General features: G+C 44.6%; 1 long non-coding RNA gene across 1 annotated transcript; it reads right to left on the reverse strand.

The window, feature by feature from the left end:
• Positions 1-4,056: 4,056 nt before the first annotated feature.
• LOC121141790 lies at positions 4,057-8,356 on the reverse strand. Its single transcript, XR_005878730.1, has 3 exons — positions 8,228-8,356; positions 5,812-5,895; positions 4,057-4,313 (listed from the first exon to the last, which is right to left on the reverse strand). It is a non-coding gene; the product is annotated as an uncharacterized LOC121141790 (long non-coding RNA).
• Between the last annotated feature and the right edge of the window lie 9,657 nt (positions 8,357-18,013).

Below are 18,013 nucleotides of genomic sequence, written 5' to 3' on the forward strand. Positions count from 1 at the left end.
TTCATTACTTTCAGACCCAGTTCACGGTGGCCTGTAGTAAAACATGCAATTGCTTTAGCATCTTGGCAAAAACAAAAACAGAAACAAAAAATCCCACTGAATTGCCTTCACTTTTATTTTGTCAAGAAATCAAGTATCCATGCATCTGTGGGTTCATTTGTTTGTCAAATTGCCATTTATTGATTATGTTAGCTTTATAATAAGTCCTGATGTCAAGTAGTATTGGTCTTGTTCTTTTTAGGAGAATTTATTTGAGTTTCTATGTCTTTTTATCACCTTGTGAATTTTTGACTCAGTCTGTCTGTTTCTTCTTACAAACATCCCAGGGCTGGGTATAAAGTTTGGTTAGTAGTGTGCTTGCCTAATTCACACCCACACAATCCTAGGTTTGACTCATACCACTGTAATCCCAGCATTTAGGAGATAGAGACAAGAGAATCAGAAATTTAATGCACCATCAGTTAAATACAGAGCCAAGCGTAGTCTGTCATGCAGAGACCCTGTTGAAATGTATACATACTTCCAAACCTACCTGGGGATAGTGAAGAACCCAACATTTTCAATTATGTTTTACCCTTACCACAAATCTAAGATTTAGTCATTATTCTTATCTTTTTGTTGTTGTTGTTAAGATGAAGAAATCAAGTCTCATACAGGCTATGGAATCTCATTAATGACAATAAAATTTGAATCAAAGTCAGCTGTAATTTGTGCTGCCAACCACCACAATGTAGTACTTGAAAGATTTAGCTGGGTCATACAGTATTCCTCTAATACAGCCCTCTACCTGCCTTTTCCCCTTACACCAGGCAACTAGAGTCCACAGATAGTACCAGGGCCTTTTCAACTTCTGTCTTGCCTCCCCGTGGTCCTTCTTACATGGATTTCCTTTTTCTATTTCTTCCTGAAAAGCCTCTACTCCTTCCATGTAGACTGATCTCCAGTGTCGCCTCATCCACAATGCCATCTCTAATGACCTGAGTGGCATATGTAGGTTCTCTATTCTCTGTCCAGAGTTATCATCATAGGTCTGACGTGAGAAATGTTCCATGAGATTAATAGAAGATTAATTCGGGGATTTCATGATATAGAAACAGATGCATAAAATGAAACCCAAAGAATAGAAAAGTCGGGGAGAAAAATAATCCGTGGAACAACTTCAGCTGACTCAGATATGTGTCATTGGGGATACATATTGAGGACATAACGGATGAAGTTTTTCTAAGTTTGATAAAATTGTAACCCCAGAACCAAGAATGTTAACAAACTCCCAAGAAAAAGAAATACTAGGAAAAGTACAACAAGGCGTGTCTTAACCAAATGGTTTAAACTTGTTTATTGTTTTTTGTGTATGGGTGCCAAAGGTTTGTCCAGTAGAAACATGGTCTCTGGTGCAGTATATTGAGAGCTGGGAGGTCTTTAAGAGACAATCAGATCACGGAGCAGTACTCTGGGAAGGAATTAACATCGCTTTCACAGGTTAGTTCCTGCAAAGAGCAAGGGAATGTAAAAGAGTGATTAATCCTGACCCCTCCCTACTCTTTTGACTTGTTTGCTCATATACCCCTACTAAACGCAACCAATTTTCTGTCTGTTTCTGGGCCATGTTGTAATGCCCCTCACTAGAAGCTAGCATGACATTTTTTTTTTTTGCTTATTTGTAGCCAAATAAGTTTCTTCCTTCCTTTCTTCCTTCCTTCCTTCCTTCCTCCCTCCCTCCCTCCCTTCCTTCCTTTCTTTCAAGACTTATTTATTTATTATGTATACTTATTTATTTATTCTGTCTGCATGAATCCCTGAAGGTCAGAAGAGGGCACCATATCTCATTACAGATGGTTGTGAGCTACCATGTGGTTGCTGGGAATTAAACTCAGGACCTCTGGAAGAGCAGCCAGTACTCTTAACCTATGAGCCATCTCTCCAGCCCAAGTATCTTTCTCAAAGCAACTAGCATCAGGCATTTTTTGGAGGATTACAAAACAAGCAGAGATTCTATGCCAGAATCAGCATTTTTTTTTCCTCTTTCCTAAGAAGCTAGAAAAGAAAAGATGCATAAAGAACAGCACAACACAGTCAGGCAGGGTGGCGCACGCCTTTTTTTCCAGCACTCTGGAGGCAGAGGCAGGCTGATCTCTGTGAGTTCGAGGCCAGCCTGGTCTACAGAGAGAGTTCCAGGATAGCCAGGGCTATACTGAGAAACCTCGTCTCAAAAAACCAAAACCAAAACCAAAACAAAACAAAAAAACCCCAAACCAAAACAAACAAAGACAGAAAATAAAAGTGGGAAAGACAATAAAAAGTAAACCAAGCAAGGAGAAATAGCCAGACAATAGATTTAAATATAGCACAGAAATAATCACACTAAATGGAAATTATCTAAATTCGTAAGTCCAAAGCAAATACAATAGACTTTTTAAAAAAGCTTAACTTTATTATTATTATTATTATTATTATTATTATTGTGTGTGTATGGATGATTTATCTGTGTGTATGTCTGTGTATCATACACATACAATGAGAGGTCAGAAAAGCATAATCGCGTCAAAGGAACTAGAGTTGTAGATGGTTGTGAGCTGCCATGTGGGTGCTGGGAACTGAAGTTGGGTCTTCTGGAAGAACAACCAGCGTTCTTACCTGCGGAGTCATCTCTCCATCCTTGCAGTAAAATTCTTTAAAAGTAATTTAAAATAATAATAATAGCTATTATTATAATAATTACACTACTACTAATTTTTATTAATTATTGGGAGGCATGTGTGCCATGGCATGTATGTGGAGGTCAGAGGACAATGTTTGGGAGTTGGTTCTAGCCATACACTTTGCTGAGGCTGTCTCTCTTGTTTCTGCCATAGTACAAATACTCCAGGCTGGTTAGCCCACAATCTTCCAGGAGACTCCCATGCCCCTGCCTCCTATGTCTCTGTAGGATCTGAGCTTACAGATATATGCCAGTGTGTAAGTGAATCAATGTAGTGTGGAAACAAATATTTTTATTAACAGGAGAAAGCACTTACACACAAGCTTGGGAGATCAGAAGCATGGCAGGCTTCCAAGAGAGCGAGCTTTTACTTTTGCTTCCTTTTATCCTCACCTGTGCCCATCCCCTGTCCATGCCCCTTTGGGCGTGCATAATATTGTGGGCTCACCCCTACACCAGTGTGTCTACTTTTTATGTGAATTCTGGGGATTGAGCTCAGGTTGTCGGTTTGCACAAGTATTTTTACTAGCTGAGCCCTCTTGGTGGCTTAATGTGTAGTGCAGTTTTAACAACTGGGAAGTCTGTTTAAAAAAATATATGGTGCTATGGTGACTATTGTGTTAATTTTCACATAAGTAAATACATACTTAATTTAGAAAATGACCATTGTATCTCTTTTAAATGCAATACATACTGTGTAAAATTTCTTACGTTCTCCTTTCTTCTCCTTCCTTTAAAGATTTATTTATTATGTATACAGTGTTCTGCCTACATGCATGAATGCATACCAGATCTCATTATATATGATTATGAGCCACCATGTGGTTGCTGGGAACCAAACTCAGGACCCTTGGGAGAGCAGCCAGTGCTCTTAACCTCTAAACCATCTCTGCCCCCTACCTTCTCTTTTCTTAAAATCTCATAAGCCTGAACTCCAGCAGAGGCAAGAGACCCGAACTACCATCCATTCCCACCATATACTTGACCTGTCTGAGCCTGTTTTCTGTTGGGGGAGAAAAGTGAGGGGTCTATGTGCATGCATGAGAGCATGTTCATTTATGTGCACCTTACTGTATGTAGAGTGTGTTTGTAAAGGCCAGAGGTCAACTTCAGGTGCTGTTTCTTAGGTACTCTCTACTGTTTTGTTGTTTGTTTGTTTGTTTGTTTGAGACTGGGTTTATCACTGGCATGTATGTTGTCAAATCATCTAAGATGGCTAGTCAACAAGTGAGATTCTCTTGTCTTCACCTCCTCAGTGCTGGAATTATAGGTTTGCCTCTGGGTACCACTTTACATCCTCATACTCGCATGATGTCCGACATTTTCTGTTGCTGTGATAAGACACTGACCAAAACCAATTTGAAGGAAGAAAGGATTTATTTGGCTTACGCTTCCATGTCACAGTCTGTCATTGAAGGATGTCAAGGCAGGAACTCAAACGGGAACCTGGAGGCAGGAACTGAAGTCAAGAGCGTGGAGAAATGGCGGCTTACCGGCCTGCTTAGCTTACTCCCTTATGCAACCCAGGGCCATCTGTGCCCAGGGGTGGCACCACCCACAGTGTCACCAGTGTCAGCCTAGCTTCTTCATCTCCAAAATGATTTTTGTCTTCATCCTATGGCAAAATGAAGCAGCCATGGTTTTTAGTACAGTTTTTAAGAGCAAATTTCACAGAAAAATTAGAGTCATGGATTTCAACCCATCTCCTTTCCCTGTTTGTATATAACTTCCTTAGCAACATCCCCATGAGTGATGTGTTGTTAAATATCATGTGACCCTTTAATATAGTTTCTTAGGTTGTGGTGACCCCAACCATAAAATTATTTTCGTTGTTACTTCATAGCTGTACTTTTGCTACTGTTATGAGTCATAATGTAAATATCTGTGTTTCCTGATGGTCTTAGGTGATTCCCCTGACAGAGAGTTGAGATCCACAGGTTGAGAACTGCTGCTCTGGTAACTAGGCCTGTGGTGTTGCAGCTCCATGGTTGGGAAGGAAGTGACTCAAAGGCCTCAGGACAAAACAGTTAATAAATTTTTCCATGATTAAAAGGCTATTTGGCATCTGGAGCCATATGTAGAAGCCTGAAGTGGAGGCAAGCTTGGCTCTCCATCCCTAGTGGGTGGAGCTTCTTTGACATCTGGTATTTGAGGACCAGAACCAGAGTGGAAGCTCAGGGAGAGGCTCTGGGTCTCATGTGTGAAAAATATGAAGGGATGGCCCGTGACCTCCAAGTGCAGAGCGAATGTGTCTACAGAATGTCAGCATCTCCAAGCCAGCTTCCAAGTTAAGCCACAGCATTGACATCACAGTTCAAATGCAAAGCTAGTCTGTGCAGTGGAGACCGTGATCATAGAGCATGGGGTGGCTGTTATCCTGGAGTGAGGTGAGTTCTACAGCAGCCTGTGGTATTAAGGTGATACAAGGGAGAATTAGAAGGGATGGAAGATTCCGATGAGACAGACAGATAGATAGGTAGATAGAATATAGATAGATAGATAGATAGATAGATAGATAGATAGATAGATAGATAGATGCATAGTTAGACAGATGATGGGTAGGGAAATATTATTTTTGTCCCTTGACAAAAGTCATCAAGTCCTTAGTTTATTGTGTTACTAATGATGGAACTTGGGCCTCATGGTCACTAGACAAGTCCTGTGCCACTAAGCCAATAAATCCTTTAAACACCTTCCAAATTGGGTGTGGTGATAAGGTGGCTTGCCTTAGATACTCTGCATAACCTTAAGCAACTCCCTTCCTTTGGAGGCTCCTCTCCCCTACACACACACACACACACACACACACACACACACACACACACACACACACACAGGAGGCTGAACCCCTGGCTGTGCCTACTTGTTGTCAGCTGTTCCCCTCTCCTGCCACTACCAAAGCATAGAAAAGGTCGTTGGCTAAAGGGGTCGGGGAGAAGGCAATAATGCCCAGAAGGACTTGCTTCTCAAATTCTGCCTGAGACACTTTTAACATAGACTCAGGGCTGAGCCCATCAGATTCCTTCCCATGAGGATGTCTCCTGTTTTCTATGGATGGAAAGCAATATGGAGAGAAGAGGCAGGCCGGGCATGATGAGGACGATGGCAGTCACCTTTTCAACATGGCTCCTGAGGCTGTGTGTCAACATGGACTCAGATACAATCCTATGTGGTCAGGCTCCTCTGTATCTCTCATACTGAAAATGGGATAAAGGAATCAGCCATTATTATTTGCTGGCCCTGGAGGGGGGTGGGGGCAGGAAGACAAGTTCTGCCCTTTATCAGACTGGGCCCTTGTTGCCAGAGATCAGAGGGAACTTGCTCATGCTAAAGGTTGAATTGCATTGGCATCTGCCTGGCTGTGTAGTAACCATGCCCTGCTGGACAAACACACATCATATTTCCTTCCAACACCAAGGGAAAAATATCCAAATCTTGGGGCTTACTACAGAAACAACTCTACATCATTTCCGACAAAAGCCATCCTTGCTAGAGATAAAATGGGTTTACAAGTGGGCCTGTACTGGGGTACTGGGAATGCTCAAGCCCTGGGCTTAGGGGCTTAGTGGTCATGGGGTGTGGTAGTTTGTCAAGAATTGTCCGATTGCACTAATGGCTGATGTACATTATATATTAATAAAAATTCATTATCAAAAAATGAGCCAGAGGTAGGAAAAGATTCATGTGGCTTGGCCACCGTTCAGCAGTCCTGTGGGGCATAGGCTTCCAACAGCCCCAGCTGTAACCATGGAGGAGAGAATGTTTGAGGGTTGGCTGCTGGCATGTATTGGCAGAGCAAACACACGGGCTTCCTCCTACACCATCTCCTCTATGTACACAGGGTGTTAGGCCAGCCTCTGTGAGCTGCACTTCATGGTAACAAAGACAACAATGCCACCATCTCATAGTTGTCAACAGCATGGCAGCACTCGAGTCTTTGGCCCAATATTTACGTAGCCAGAGAAGGCATGTCTACTTTGCAATATTGACTTAGATTCATTACTCTCCAAAAAAAAAAAAATCAAAACAAAACAAAACAAAAAACACCACCAACAAAAAACCCAAACCAGTGCCCAATCCTGCTCATGCACCGTGGTCTTTGGGGACTCCAATCTGAGCTATTTGGCTTCATAGCTGTTGTCTTGTTATCTTGCCTATAGTTGCCAGTGGGTCAGAAACTTACTCATTGTTGCTGAAGTTTGCCTGGAGTCCTCAGTAAGTGCAATTTGCAAAAGAGAACTGGGAAAACTGAAGCATGTATACATTCTTGAAGTTTCCAGGAAATTGCCATCAGTAAGTTCTCCTTCACGACAACCTTCATATATATATATATATATATATATATATATATATGAATAAAGTGTTTCTTTTTCCTAAATGGCAGGCATGCTAGCCTCCAGTTGGGGGTTTTTACATTTTCTCATTGTTTCTGAGTGAGACACTCAACCATTGACAAGTACAACAGACCGCTTTCCACAAACTCTGTTGTCAAGGGAAGTGTCTGTGCCCCTTTGTAAGCTCCAGGGTCCTCAGACCCAGGCGCGACCTGTGACCCCCTCAACATCAGCTGGAGAAAGTGAGGGGCCCAAGCTGCATTAGCTGGACAAATGAGGACCTGGACACACTCACTGTCTTGTGGCTCTGCTTTTGGTGAGGGGCTGACCCCTCGCTGCAGGTGCTGTGTCCCCAAGGCATTTTTGGTCGTCCAGTCAGGTGGCAAGGACATGCTTGCTCTAAGGGTGTTTCTCTTTGCCCTCTTTCATCAAAAGTGCTTTGAGGAGACGCCTTGCCCTGCCCTCTCCCTGCCTCCGGGGGCCCACACAGTCAGTGAGCCCTCCATAACCATTAATTTAGCCAATTTCCTGGGCCACACCATCCCCCAGGGACCCCACTTTGGTGGGCAGCACTGGAACAAGACTCCCTGCTGTTTCCATTCCCTTTTAATTACATACAGACAAGCTTCCTTGGGCTGACTTTGGGAGGCAAGCCCCGGGCCGGCCTGGCTGCCCTCCACCAAACAATGCACACATGTTCCGGAGAATTCCCTCCTCGCCTAATCCGGGCTGGGAAGAAAGGGGCTTTTCTTCTTGTCGTCAAAGGGGATCTTCGATGCTAAGATACCATTTTGTGTCTCAAGTCATGTCACGGGACTTCTGCCTCGGCCTCGCTGCCTGCTCTTTAGAAATGAAGGACACAGTCCTTGATTCACCTCTAGACAAGTGCCCTCCCCTCCACCCCGGCACATAAAAGAAGGCTGGGGAGCAAGGGAGGCGAGGGAAGTGCCCGCTCCCAACTGTTCCTTTCTCATCTTGGCAACCTCGGCGCTCTGGACTGTTTGCCCAAAGGATGAGTAGGGAGGACTGAGCCTCACCTGCTGATCTCAAGGGTCATGAATATTCTTATAATCCCCGAGGAAGAAGGGCCTTTCATTAGAGGCGTCTGTCCAGGAGGCCTTGAGTCTCATCACCTCCTCCACCAGCTCAGCCTCCTCTGCCTTCCCGGTTCTGTTCCGCAGACCGCCCTCCTTACCCGTTCTGCAGGCTGCCACGGGCTGGAGAATCGGGATTTCACCGGGCCGGCTATGCGGGTCATGTTGTAAGCAAATTACAGGAAATGAAAAGGAAGTCGCAGACTTGCAAACTGCTTTGAGACTGGGAGCCGACTTGCTCAGTCCCTCCCTGGGGTTTGTCCCCAGTCACTATCTTCAGTGGTGAACAGCCCTGAGAGAGGGAGATTTTGGAGGTGCAGTGCGAAATCGCGCCAGGGAAAGAGTTAATACCATATATGCAACAAAAAAACTACATGGTTCTATATGAAGGCTTAATTGAAAAATTGGTTTCAGGTGTCCTAGCAGCAGAAGAAAAGAGAACAACCGGTCAGTTGAAGTGTGGAGCAGCATATCTCTCCTAGACGGAAGACTTCCAAAACAAAACAACATCCTCTCACAAAAAACCCAAAAACAACAACAAAACCCCCCACCATATTCTGCATTTAAAGTGTTATTCCTAACATCTCTGCACTAAAAATAAGTCTGTCTGGGTTAGAGCAGCCCGAATCTAGTTTCTCTGCATATCCTCATGAAAAACAAACACAGACTCAGCCCAAGTTTTCTTCAGAATCCATAACTGTAGCCTCTGGGCTGGTGCTACCCATCCTTAGAGGCCATCCTGAACACACAACAGTGTGAGAGTTGTTTTGTTCACTCTTGGGCCAAGTCCTACAAGGCCTGCCTAGCACAGTACCACAGAGCCCAGTAGGGGCCACAGCTGCACAGCAGCCTGACCCAGGCTGGCTCCAGGAAGCAGCCCTCTCAAAGGTCAGGCAGGTCCTTTGCTTGGCCCAATGGAAGAAACATCTTTGGGAAGTCAGTGGCATTCAGTGTAACTGGGTGGACACTACAGGAGGTAGGTAAGATTCCACTAACGTTGCTGGCACCACTCTTGTTTGAAAATAACTATTGATTGGGTCTTGATTTAAACCCACTTAGTATCACAATTCTAGCTAATGCTTTTGAACACTCTTGTGCTAGACACTTGGAGAGTTGCATATCACCTTGCTTTGAGTAAAAAAAAAAAACCTGAGATAGACACACACACACATACGAACACACACAGGCACACACACATGCACACACACGGACATGAACACTATACATGTACACACACAGAGAGTTCTGTTTTTTTTTTAATGAAAAGAGAAAATCAAGATTTTGAGAAGGATTTGGCACTACATCGTGACAAAGTAACTTTCCAGAATTCTAAACTAGTCGGATTTTCTTGCAGGACACACAGTTTCCTCATTACACCCTCTGGGCAGGGGATGGTTCTAGACATCGGGAAGCCTAGTGGTGTGGTTCAGAGACCACTGCTGTAACAAAGCAGCATTGTCACTCTCTTCTGGAATTCATTTTCTGAGCAGATAGTGAATCTCTAAAAATCTTTTATAGTTTTCACACTCTAGTAAACACATTCATTCAGTAATAATTTACTATGGCAGTCACTGTGTTTAGGGAAATCAGGAGTCTGTGGCTATCATAAAATGCAGTCATAAGACACATGTGAGTGGTGAAGCAACTCTTAGAAGCCAGCCCAGGACATGAAAAGCTAACTTAAAATCCTGACCCCGGTTTTCACGATAAAGCTCAACTGAAAAAACACAAGATGTCCTAAATGGAAGTGATGGGTTGAGTCATGGGAACTTGAGCCATTTGAAAAAGCATTCAGCTATGAGGTGATCAAGAAAATCACAGCTTGGGGCTGGAGAGATGGCATAGTGGTTAAGAGCTCTGGTTGTTCTTACAGAGGACCCACGTTCAATTCCCAGCACCCATATGGCAATTCACAACTGTCTATAACTCCACTTCCAGGGTACCCAATGCCCTCATGCAGATATGCATGTATGCAAAAATACCAATGCACATAAATAATAAAAAAGAAAAAGAAAACCACAGCTATATCGTTATAACTACCAATGGTCAGAGTGCCCTGCTGTGGTTAATTGTCCCTGAGGCTGAAGATAACTTGTTCTAGTTATATAAAAAGTAGGGCATGCTGGGGATATAGCTGAGTTGGTGTAGTATTGGTGTAGTACTTATATCCTAGTTACTTTTCTATTGCCATGACAAATACCATGACACTATTTATAAAAGAAAGTATTTAATTTGGGAGCTCATGGTTCCAGAGCGTTAGAGTCTATGACTATTATGGCTGGGAGCATGGCAGCAGGCATGGCACTGGAACAGTAGCTGAGAGCTACATCTGATCCATAAGCATAAGACAGAGAGATAGACACTGGCAATGGCACGGGTTTTTGAAGCCTCAGATCCCACCCCCAGTGACATTACCTCCTCCAACAAGGCCACACCTCCTAATCCTTCCCAAATAGTTCCACTAACTGAGGATCAAGTATTCAGATATTTGAGTGTATGGGGTAATTCCCAAACCACCACAGTTTACCTACCATGCATGAAGCCCTGGGTACCGTTTCTAGAACCCAACAAAACCAGATTTGGTGGAAATACTTGCGATCCCATCATTCAGGAAGTGGTGACAGGAGAATCAGGAAGGCCAGCGGCAAGTTTGAGGCCAGCTTGCGCTACATGATACCCTATTGTTTAGTGTGATAGGCGTGACTGCAGTAGTGGAAGGCAGTAATGAGATTAGCACTGAGGTATCTCTGAGAAATGTAAGTGCTGGACATCATCGTTGACAACATGGCTGGTTTGGGGAATGGATAAAATTTAGGAAGAACACGCAGACTGAAAGCAAGTCAGGGCAGAATTCTCAGTGGTTGAAAAGGGAAGGAAAAGTCAGCAATACAGATAATAGACATTCTTGCAAAAGAGGAGGAAAATCAGTGTTATGTAATGGAGAGCTATCGAGGATTTCAAAGTGGGGCGGCACTCGGGGGTCAAATGAGGCATAGTCTGAAGACAGACACATGAGTGTCATGACACAGAAGCCACCTGAATCTCAAGGGACAGAGCAGTCCTGGAGGAGTTGTTGGATGACCTGAATGTAGCCCATTTTAGGATATTTGCTATGCGTCTTCTAGTACTTGGCATTCATAAAATAAACCCTGATTTTAGGTTAATATATCAAGAGGTATTTTTCATAGGGGGTACAGTTCTATTTTAAACATGGGGTTGTTTGTTTGTTTAATGCTAATCACTGTTATGAGGCTTAGCTACAAGATCAGGTCCTACATAACAAAAGCAATGACTTTTACTTTTAGACATTTTATTTTTTAAATCAGCATACAATATACAGCATGTTTGAACAAAGGTTTCATTTCTGTTGCTGTGACAAATACTGAGACAAAAAGTAACATAAGAGAGGAAGGGTTTATTTGCCTTACAATTCCAGGCTGTAGTCCCTCATTTCAGGGAAGTCAATTGCTTGAGCAGCAACTCAAGCAATTGGTAACATCATATCCACAGTCAAGAGTCAAGAGAGACTATACTCATCCTTGCTATGCTACAACTAGCTTTCTTCTCTAGGGGATGGCACTGCCCATGGTGGACTGGGTCTTCCATTAGTTAACATCAAGACAATACCGCAGTACTCTACAGACATGCTTACAGACCAGTTTGGTCTACTTAATTCTTCCTTAAGACTGTTTTCCCAGGTGATTCTAGGTTGTGTCAAGTTTACAATTAAAACTACAAATGCATGTATGCATGCAATAACACCTGACCAAAAAAAAAAAAAAAAAAAGAAGAGGCCTTGAATTTGAAGGAGAGTAGGAAAGGGTATATGGAAGACTTTGGAGGGAAGCAAATGAAGGGAGAAATGTAATTAAAATACAATCTCAAAACCAAACAACAGAAAACCAGCAACAAATTAGCCACCATGACAGCCCCAACTGATACATGTCCAGCAAGCACAGGTGCTGCACCCAAAGGCCCAGAGCACATCTGGAAGGGGAGTGGAAAGACTGTGAGAGCCAGAGGAGCAGGAAGTCTGCTGTGAGATTTTTGTCTTCTCAAAACGACAGGGAAACTATACCCACAAAGTCTCACCAGCACAGCTGCCTGAACAAGATCTGAGCAATGAGATGATGTCAACAGGCATGCTAACATGGAAGAGGGAACGTTCCATGTGTGAATCTGAGTGTCTCTATGCCACAAATAGCGTGGGAGTGCCCTCTGAGGCTGGAAGAGGGTTTGGATCCCATGGAGCTGGAGTCACAGGTAGTTGGCTGCAATATGTCTGACATGGGTGCTGGAACTCAGGTCCTCTGAAAGAGCAGAAAGTGCTCTTAGCTTCCGAGCCATCTCCCTAGCCTCTGGAGTGTTTTAGTTTTTAAGCAAAAATGTCTTAAAGTCTGTGGGCACAAGTGTACTGCAACGTAGATTTGGATGTCAGAGGGCAATCTTCTCGGAAGCCAGCTCTGTCTGCCATGTGGGTCCTGGGGATTGAACTCAGGCTGGGCTGCACATGTCCTTACCCAGTGAGTCATCTTCCCATCCCTGAAACTTTACTTACCTTGTGAGACTCAGTCTGCTATATGACCAAGTGTGAATCACCAGACTGTGCCATTCACTCATTTAAGGAAAATGGTGTTCCTTGAAAATCTTAGTTCAGTTCGTAAGTCAAACGATTGAATAGGTAAAGACCCTCAAAATTTCCATCATATGTTGCATGCAAAGTGTTTCATTCGACTTCCCCAGTTTTGTCCCACAGCCGGGTTTCCCCTTTGTAAAAGGTGTTCTGGCAGTGGTGGATGCTTCTGGCCAGTGCTGTTGACTGGCTCCCTGCCATGGCTGCAGTGTTGCCGTGTTCCAGTGGTCAGTGCCCCACCATGGCTGCTGCTGGCCCAGTGGGAGAGTAAAGCAAACACTGGCATTACAAATTCATGCTGACCTTGGGGCACTGAAAGGACCTGGAAGACCCTATACCTGATGCTGGGGCACGAGAGAGTTGGTATCTGGGCTGGAGAGATGGCCCAGCAGTTAAGAGCGTTGGCTGTTCTTCCAGAGGTCCCAAGTTCAACTCCCAGCAGTCACATGGAGGCTCACAACCATCTATAATGAGATCTGGTGTCCTCTTCTGGCAGGCATAATAAATAAATCTTAAACAAAAAGAAAGAGAGAGAAATTATTGGCTGGGTAGTGATGCATGCCTTTAATCCCAGCACTTGGGAGACACAGGCAGGCAGATCTCTGAGTTCAAGGCCAACCTGGTTTACAGAGGGAGTTCCAGGACAGCTAAGGATGAAACCCTGTCTTGAAAACAAAAACAACAAAAATAAATAAATAGATTCTTAAAACTAATAATAATAATAATGCAAATGGAACAAGAAAGAAACAAGAGAGTTGGTATCTAAGGGGACAGTGAGTCATGTGGAGAGTCTGCGATGCAGAATGAACAAAATAAAAAGTGAAGACCCAGTTTTCTTCTCGACATGTTTCCTATGTTGAGCATAGTCAATAGTGCACACTATGCTACTGTTAGAACCATTTCAGAAGATTTTGTGTCAGAATTAAACTGATTGACTAAGGTTTAACTCTTTCATTCAATGCTTAATAAGAGAATCGAATCTACTCAGGTCACACAATGACTACCTTATCCACCTGGTTGATATATCTTGAAGATTACCTGAGATACTAGCCATGAAGGCCACCTGCCAGTTAAAGGTGATTTCATTTACAAAAGGCAGTTTCATGGGAGGTTGATCAAGGCTTCAGTGAGACCAGCAGGACTCTGATTTTTATCAACATTGAAATAAAGCTACACAGAATCAGAGTTTAACAGGCTGGGGGTGGGAGATAAACATGAAGGCTTGTGGCAACTGCAGAGGTGACATATATGGGCCACAGTGAGTGTTGAGACAGGTGGCGGGGAAGGATTTCATGGATTCAGAAGATAATGAGATAAAAACTGCAGAGACAGGTGACTGGCTTGTCGCCTGTACCGAGAGGGACACTATCGTGCTTCTGTCTGGTGCATGGCACAGCTCCTGCCTCTAAACAGTACAAGGGAAGGGACAGTGTCATGGAGGGAGTACTGGCTGCCCTTTGGCTAGGTTAAGTATAAACCATCCGTGGGGTGTGCAAACAGACTGTGGGAGATAAGGGTTAGGGAGGTTGGGAGAAGGGGATGGATGGATGAGAGTCTGGAGTCCACACAGGCTGTGACCAGTGCAGGGGAGGGGTATGTGACTGGGAGTGTCACCCCAGGAGTACCTGCAGGCAACTCGGCGTGTCAGCAGCCACTTTGTCATTTAGAAAGAAACCCAGGAAGAGGTGGTGGCACAAATACAATCTTTACAGAAGCAGCAGATTGCTTTCTAGGTGTGAGGATTCAGTGACATTTTAAAACTTCATTTGCCTTATTTCTGGGTAACTGCATTCACAGTTAATGACAGAGAAAGTTAAAGTCATGGTAAAGAGCCTGTCCTCATGAAGAAGGAAAAGCAAAGTAACAGTAGCTAATGCACCAGCTGTACGCTCCTCAAGTGTCCCTGAAAGAGCAGGCTGTTTGGATAGAGGGGCAAGCTCCTGCTTCTTGGCCACGAGCCAAGTTTGTCTACACCTCACACACTGTCTTCCCTCAGTGTTGACAGTGCCCCTGTCCTGCTAATCTGTGTCCCCTTAGGAGCCTCCCTTAGCTTCAGGTCATGTCACCCTTTTCTAGTGTAGACAGCTGAGTCTGGGCTCTCATGATTTCCCCTTGAGGGGAGGCCTTGCCGTCTTCAAGCTAGATGTTCACTAGGGACTGGGGGCTCAGTTCTCAACACTGAGCGCAGAAAGGGTGTGCCAGTGAGTAGTCAAAGCCGCTGCTGCTTCAGTGGCCCAAGGAGGAGGCCTGTCTTCTGAACTCCCGACCTCTCCTCACTCTTCCATCTTATACTGGGCAAGAACGTTCTCTCTCTCTCCTTTCTCTCCTCTCTGTCTCTGTCTCTGTCTCTGTCTCTGTCTCTGTCTCTGTCTCTGTCTCTCTCTCTCTGTCTCTCTGTCTCTCTGTCTCTCTCTCTGTCTCTCTGTCTCTCTGTCTCTGTCTCTCTGTCTCTCTGTCTCTGTCTCTCTGTCTCTGTCTCTGTCTGTCTCTGTCTCTGTCTCTGTCTCTGTCTCTGTCTCTCTCTCTCTCTCTCTCTCTCTCTCTCTCTCTCTCCTCTCTCTACGATTAGCCGCCTCCAGGTTCCTGCCCTGTTTGTGTGCCTGTCCTGACTTCCTTTGATGATGATGAGAAATGTGGAAGTGTGAGTCAAATAAGCCCTTTCCTCCCCAGACTGTTTTTGCTGATGGTGTTTCGTCACAGCAACAGGAGCCCTGACAAAGCTGATGTAAAATCTTCTCCCGAGGCTCTCACGTTTCACTGCAGCTCCTGGTGTGATCTTAGAAGGTTGCTGAATCTCTAGGAGATGGAGCCTCCCTGGAGGAAGGGGATCTCATCAGGACTGGGCCTTGGGATATCACAACAGTCCTGCTTCTCCACTCTCTACCGCCTGACAAAGACGCACAATGAGCAGCCGCTTCACGTTCCTACCGCCAGCTCTGCCGTCATGATGGGCTGTGCATTTTCTCAGAGGAAATCTTCCTTTAAGTGGCTTCTTGCCAGGTGTCTGGTCACAGCCATCCGTTCCTGTTCTTCCTCATCTTTGCTGTGGAGGAGGAGGGTTTCCCAAGGCCTAACCTGATGGTGGAGTCCCAGAACAGGCGCCCTTCCCTTGCATCTCCTGTGACTTGCTTCCCCTTTGATACACATGTCAGAACTCTGTAGAGGCACATGGCACTGCTCTCCCTGCTCAGCAGCCTTCCTTAGCCCACTTTCAGGTAGGGGTGTACTTTTTAGAACAAGGGATGGCCTCTGTTGCATCCTGATTCCACAGCCACATCCTTTGAAGTTGGGGGGACACGGAAGAGGGCTGTCCTTTTGGGCAAGGGATTTATTAGAAGAGCTATTAACACTGTAGACAATGGATGGGTAACATGGTGGGGGCTTTGAGATTTCAGGCCCATGTGGCAGAGTGGGGGTCACTTCTTAGAGGTTTCGGGAGGTTCTTTCTATACCTTATGACTGTGTCCACAGTAGGGTTGTCTCTCATTCCAGGGAATGGACTGGCAGGTATGTATGTGTCTTGCATTTGCAGGAATGTAACTTTGAGTGTGCGTGCTTGCGTGTGTGTGTGTGTGTGTGTGTGTGTGTGTGTGTGTAGGAAGAACCCATTTGGTTAATGTGTATCCATCATATAGGTGTACCACAGGTAGCTCCTGATAGATTGGAGTTTGTTAGCCTGGGGCCTGGGTGCAGAATCAGCTATCCCAGCTGCAGATGGACATGACTTGAACAGCAGCTGGGATCTAACACACACACACACACACACACACACACACACACACACACACACACACACACTGCAAGACAACTGATGTTATTGGTGGGATGGTTTTATGTAAGTAGTGCATCAAATATAAAAAAATACTAAGATTTTGGATTGCTTCTTTTATAGTAACTTATAAAAATGTGCTGAGTGGTGGTGGTGGTGGCACACGCCTTTAATCCCAGCACTCAGGAGGCAGAGGCAGGCGGATCTCTGTGAGTTCGAGGTTAGTCTGGTCTACAGAGTGAGTTCCAGGACAACCAGAGTTACACAGGGAAACCCTGTCTTGAAAAAACAAAAAAAAGTTTAAAAAAATTTAAAAAGCAATATCCTCTTGACAGAACTTATTAAAATGAACTGGCATGGTAAGTGCCAATTTTTCCTGCTGAAGCTCACCCATGTGCCATTCAAAACTTGAACATACTTGACACTGAGAGCAAAGGCTTTTATACATACATGTGCATCTTGTCCAATCAAGGTTTCTCCTTAGCACCTACTGATGAATGTGCTGGAAGTATATCTGCAGCATATTCTTACAAATACATGCACTTAAAAAAATGTGTGTGAGCACTCACCCAAACTTGCATGTGTGGAGGCCAGGAGCTGATAATGGCCACAGGGACACCCTCCTCTATGGCTTTTCGCAGCAAGCAATTGATCAACTGAGCTGTCTGTTCAACACCTTATATCTTGCCATCGTGTCTCTCTCTGAACCTGGAGCTTGATACCAGCAATCCCCCAGGCTATCTGTTCCTGCTCCTCCCCAAGTGCTAGGCTTAGAATTGTGAGTGGTTGTAGCTGGCTTTTTCCAGGGCACTGGGAATCCAAAGTCACTTGGCACATTGACCTTCAGAACCTATGGACATTTTTTGTCTTTAAATCTAATGGTCTGTTTCACGAAAAGGCACTGATGCCTAGGGATAGAACAGGTAAGGAAGTCCCAAGCACTTGCCCGGCCCTTTCTGCACTTGCTTTTTTGGGGGGCTCTGCAGATATACTTACAAGGGCTCCAATAGAGGCCTTGTCACCTGACTAGCATTGGCTTCACACAACCAGTCAGGACACGCTGGTAAGATGCTGACAATGCCTACGCTAAGAGTTTGTAAAAATAAGTAGGGCAGTATATCTGAAGTATTTGGAATACAGCAGTTACTTAATGAATAATCCCCCCTCCAGACCAGCCTCATAACAAAGCCGCAGCTCCAAGAACAACTAGAAGTCCTGTTATCTTCAAGTCACAGAGGTACCTAAGTCCACAGGCGGACAGACTGCTGGAGCTGAAGGCTTCATGGGTGGGGTAGCACGGTGCTTGGGGATACTTCTGACTCATATGTGTCTTGATCTCAAAACTTAGCTTTTAAAAATGAGATGTCACGTGACTATCCCAACTCCAACTTCTCTTAAAAGTTGCCTGTCTGTGGAGGCGCTGTCTTGTGCCCTTGAGCCTGAACTGTCATGGCACAGAACAGAATTAGCTAGAATCAGGAACTG

This window comes from Mesocricetus auratus, unplaced genomic scaffold (assembly GCF_017639785.1).
Source record: "Mesocricetus auratus isolate SY011 unplaced genomic scaffold, BCM_Maur_2.0 Super-Scaffold_100008, whole genome shotgun sequence".
Lineage (NCBI taxonomy): Eukaryota > Metazoa > Chordata > Mammalia > Rodentia > Cricetidae > Mesocricetus > Mesocricetus auratus.